This window comes from Helianthus annuus, chromosome 14, assembly GCF_002127325.2.
Source record: "Helianthus annuus cultivar XRQ/B chromosome 14, HanXRQr2.0-SUNRISE, whole genome shotgun sequence".
Classification (NCBI taxonomy): domain Eukaryota; kingdom Viridiplantae; phylum Streptophyta; class Magnoliopsida; order Asterales; family Asteraceae; genus Helianthus; species Helianthus annuus.
In genome coordinates, this window is record NC_035446.2 from 106,054,445 (window position 1) to 106,059,875 (window position 5,431).

Below are 5,431 nucleotides of genomic sequence, written 5' to 3' on the forward strand. Positions count from 1 at the left end.
ACAAACCGATACTGATAGCTTTGTCTCGCCATCCATTTTCTGCATCTCATGCTCTGTTTTGCAGAAAATATAACGTACCCCCATGATTTACAACCCATTGATTTTGACAGTTAGAAAACCGTTCTTCAACCTGTGACAGTAATCATGCTTGTTCAGCCGTGAGGGTTTCGGCGTAGTCACTCAACACTTATTCAAAGCAAACTAACTTCAAACATCACAATCATCAACCAAACAAACAAACAGCAAACAAGCAAACAACAATCATCAAACACAATTCAAATTTATACAAAACAACAAACAAACTCCCTGTCTGACCAAAACCAGGGATCTTCAACCTCTTCCTGTGCAACACTCTCACAATCTTCATCAGCATTTAGCACCTGCACATTCAAACTTTATCAAATACTCAAACAAATTAACACAATAAATTTCAATTAATAAAGATGCCGATTCATGCTTCGCGATAAAGGAAGCTCCGGCAATTCCAACCGCTTAATCAAACATGGTGTCCACCCAGGCCTCAGCAGCCTTAGGTGTAACCTTGATTCTAGCAACCTGAATTTTAAAGTTTTCAGCCTTGAGCGGTGGAAAATTTGCATCATAGGCAACCAAAACTGAATCCTTAGACGTTTTCATCTCAGAAGTTGAACTTATTCACTACAAAAAGAATGCCATATAGTGACACACAAAAAGTGCCACGAAAAGCCAATAAAGTGCCACTGAAAACCCTTTAAAGAATGAGTGGCACACAAAAAAAGGGCCACTAGAAGCAGTGTCACTAAAACCTTTTAGTGGCACTTTCAGTGTGCCACTGTAAATTTTTAGACTTTTAGTGGCACATTTTGTTTTTGCCACAATATAATAAAAGAAACTTTTTGTGGCACAAATTTTGTGTCGATAAAAACTATTTTTTTGGTTGAATATTCATACTACTTTTAGTAGCACATAATTTTTGCTACAAAAATCACATTAATAAGTGCCACTACATACGTTTATCATACTATTATCAAAAAAAAAAAAAAAAGTGAAATTAAAATAATACTATAGAGCTTAAAAATCATACCATCATCAATTCAATAAAAAGTTTGATCATTATCCAAACATATTCCAAATGTTTGAAAACACATATCTAATCAATGTCAAATTAATTCTAAATATCAAACATCAAAAAACATCTAACAAATGTTTCATGAACCACTTTCACAATCTTCATGCAAGTAAAAATGATCCTCATGCGAGCGCCTTATTAGCAATGTTACTAACAATTACCTATAAAAAAATCACAAAGTTAACAAGATTATTTTTATAAACTGCTAACAAGATTAGGTTTATAAGAATATTATGTTTCCTTCAAACACCTAATCTACTTCATTTTTAGACTTTTCACAAGTAACCCTTTTATTATAACAAGTATTTAAGAATATGTTCTAATGAAAAGTATGGTCCAAAAGTCATCGATTTTAAGTTCAATAAAATTAAAAGTTGAGTTGGGAGTACATACTTGATATTGACTACACGAGTATTGACTGTTGAATTAAGTCACACCTTCATAGTAGTGTCTAACCATGCCAAAATCAACAATCTTGGGTCTTTGCAAATTTAATTGTCTTTGAACATTTTTTAGGCACCTAGCCTATAGGGTGTGGTCATGACCTTCATGACCACCATGACCCTCTACATAGGCGCTATGTCATCCACCTCTAATCCACCATCCAAAACCATTACCCTAAGTGTGTGATCATGACCCAACCCACTATCCCCTTTATTTTTATATTTATTTTTGTCTTAAAATCATCATATGGGAGGGCTGTTGTTGTCGTGGTTTAATCCATGAAAACCACCATGATTTAATAAAGAGGGGGTGATGTAGCACATAAATAATGGTCCTACATGGTAAATCATGACCCAACCATGGCCCCCATACCCCTTAGTTGGTCTTAATCTTTTGTATAATTTAACTGCTACTGAATGTTCTGTTTAGACTTGACAGTGAGTAGTTCAAATTTATGTCAATAGTTTTATTTAATCTTGCACTTTCACATTTCTGAAATTGCTTCAATCTCTTTTGTGTAGTTCATGAAACTCCTACTAGCACCTAATCATCCAAACAAAACCACTACCATAGAGTTTTTGGATAAATCAATTGCATTAGGCTATGGTAAATGCCACTTGTAAAATTGTTATGTTAAAATATTCATTTTTGTCATTGTAATAGTGTTTAAAATGGACATTACAGTGTTTGCGAGTCAACCAAACTTGCCACGCCCCAAACCATACAAAAAGATGACCCATTTCTACCAACTCATATTTTCACAAAAAGCTTAGGGTTGTCGGGGCGGTGCGTTAAACTATCACGGCCACAATCCATCAAGCGTTATATCCCACCGCCGGCAACAAGTTCAACGCGTTAATTTTCAACGAAATCAACTTTTCGTTATCTTTATCACGCGTTAATGTTTTGTTTTGGGAGGGTAGTTGTTGGTTGGGGGGAAATTGTTGGGTGTGGTGATGAGTGATGACCACCCCCACTAAAAAAGGTTGTGAGTGATGGAAAAATGATCGATGAGATGACGGAACTTGATTGGTGCTTGTGAGTGATAAATTCTATCACTAGTGAACCACCCCCTCCCCTTATGTTTAAACATGATCTTTTCTAGATTCGATATTTAAATACTTCATCTTGAACTATATAAACAGGCCCTATAAACCGGAGAAGTTACTTTTGAGTGTTACCCAAGATAATTACCATCCAAACCGACAACTACTATTTAACCATCATGGACAACAACTTTTATGTAGAAAACTAGAAATCATAGATATCTTTAAAAACTGACCTTCGTCAATTCCGATCACCTCTAACTATTACACCACACAACAGCCATGCGAAAGAAAAAAATTCACTATATAAACAATAAAACTTTTATCTATTTTCAGTCAAACAGAAGGGAACCGCAAATTTATTTTACTCTCCTACCATACAATGGGCCCCACAACATATACAATAGAGGTGACAAACTGACAATAATCCAATATACTGAATCTATTTTGTCAAAATAAAAGACAACTCAAAATCAAAAGCTCAACAAGCTTTTTAGCAAACAGAATAACAAAGGTTATATTTAATAAGATACCGATAAGCAAAAACACTAGAAACCGATTCAATTAATCACTATCAATAAACTCACATCCAAAATTAATATACAAATAGGGTTAGGGTTTGGACTGCTAAAAGTCAGAACAAACAATTCAACGCATAAGCAGACTAATTCAAACAGCTAATTAAACAATTAGGGTTAGGGTTTGGTTATATACACACCTGAGTATCTAGGTGAGCGAGAGAGAACGGAAGCAGAGCCATAGGAGGCATCTGAGTGGTCAGCTCTAAACATTAAACGTTGTCGCAGCAAGAGTCATTCGGCCGAAACAAAACAAATACTAGTATTCGACTATATGGTTGACACAAACAGATTCAAAATCCGAACAGACTCGAACTCTGTTGTTGAAACGCCGTCGTTTGCGGTTATTGTTGAAAGAACTGAGTGGAGAAGAGTGATGAACCGAAGCCGGTGGCAAACGACTACGTTGACAGCTTACTGAAGGCTGGGTTGGATGATGGTGATCACAAATCATTGTTCAATGCCACACTCTGTAGAGAGAAATTGATTTTTGGTGAAAAGTGATTTTTAGAATGGGAAATTATTTATGGGGGAAGATTTAGAGAGAAAATTAATATACCAGGAAGGAATGAAATTTTTGGAAAATATTGATAGGAGCTTAACGCGGGAAAAGGGAAAAGTTTGAAAAATGAGTGTTTGAAAATTTAAGTGCTATATAAATTGTTACTAAAAACTTAAATTAGTGTTGTAAACTATATTTCACTAAAAATACGTACTAAGAGCATTCACATCCAATCCACCAAAAATATACATACATTCCACTAAAAAACAACTCCTATATCAATATATTTTCACTAAAAACAAATACTTTTTCTCTCTCCTTTTCAATATATATTACATTTTCTCTCTCCTCTACTCACAACCACTTTCAATATATATTAAAAAAGTATAGGGGGTGAACAGTGTCCCCCCAAATATACAGATGAACAGTAACATTTTCTCTCTCCTCCACTCACAACCACTTTTTATACTTCTTATATTTTAAAAACCCTCCACACAGATTTTGATGGTTTGGATGAGAATGCTGCAAAAATGGCATACGTTGCCAATAAAACCTAAATTCATGGCACAAAAGCTATTTGCCATTAAATATACAGCCACTAAGAGCATGTTTGGCTAAGATTTTTCAACCAATTTATTGACTTGTTGACTTAATCAAAAAGTCAATAAGGAGTTTTAGTGTTTGGCAAATGCAAAAGTCCTTTAAAATGACTTTTTGAGAAAGAGAAAAAGTCATCAAAAAATCATTTTTGAAAAGTTATAATGTTGTGACTTTTTAAACTAACTTATTGACTTATTAGCTTTTAGTTATTTTACAACAATAAGCTAAACCAAACATATTTTAAAAAACAACTTATTGACTTAATGGCTTTTCCAACCCCATAAGTTAATTCAAACACTTTTTTTAAAAACTCATTTTCAAAAAGTTATAAGTAAGTAGGTCTTTTTCCTAAAAGTCCTTTTTAACTTAAATAAGCTTATCCAAACATGCCCTAAATGACATTTTTTTGTAGTGATATCTGTATAATTAGTAATGTGTGCTTATGTAATATATATGTATAAATAACATATTAAATCAAATGGTTTATGAAGTTTAGCCATTGCTCAACAAGCTAAGATTTGCTCGATGTAGCATTTCAAGTCGAGCTCGAGCCGAGCCTTGACTCATTAACAACCAAAAATGAGCTTGAGTCGAGCTTTATCTTGTTTTAACTAGCGGCTTAGATGCTTAGATCGAGCTATCGAGCCGAGCTCGAGTTTTAAGTTTTACTAACGAGCCAAGCTCGATCCCAAAATCCAAGGGTCGAATCGAGCCAAGCTCGAGGTTGAGCTTCAGAAAGTTATAACGAGCCTAGCTCGATTAAAGTAAGGTTCGGGCTCGGCTCGTTTGCAATCCTAGTCACCAACAAGAAATATCCCCGTTTGTCTCCTCTAAAACGACCGTTAGTGCTTGCAGGGGATAGAGACGTTGGTGCACGGTGATTGGAGCATGTGGCCTGATGGTTGTCCTTATTGCCGAGTTTGTTACCAGTTATGGGTGGAGATCATTTATAAGTGATCGGCGCAACCTGATTGGTTCCACGTCACTTTCCTTTTATACTTATTGTCTCCGGCACGATTGTTCATCGTGGGATTTGTCTAGTCAGGTCTTGGGGCATGCTGATTGGGCACTACCCGTGCCATCTGTACTATTGTACTTGTTTTAGCTGTCGTTGCGCTGCATGCGCCGGTCTGAGCCTACGTACATGCTCCTG

At 35.5% G+C, this 5,431-nt stretch overlaps 1 long non-coding RNA gene across 1 annotated transcript; it reads right to left on the reverse strand.

The window, feature by feature from the left end:
• Window positions 1-1,072: 1,072 nt before the first annotated feature.
• LOC110905704 lies at window positions 1,073-1,677 on the reverse strand. Its single transcript, XR_002573355.2, has 2 exons — window positions 1,502-1,677; window positions 1,073-1,269 (listed from the first exon to the last, which is right to left on the reverse strand). It is a non-coding gene; the product is annotated as an uncharacterized LOC110905704 (long non-coding RNA).
• Between the last annotated feature and the right edge of the window lie 3,754 nt (window positions 1,678-5,431).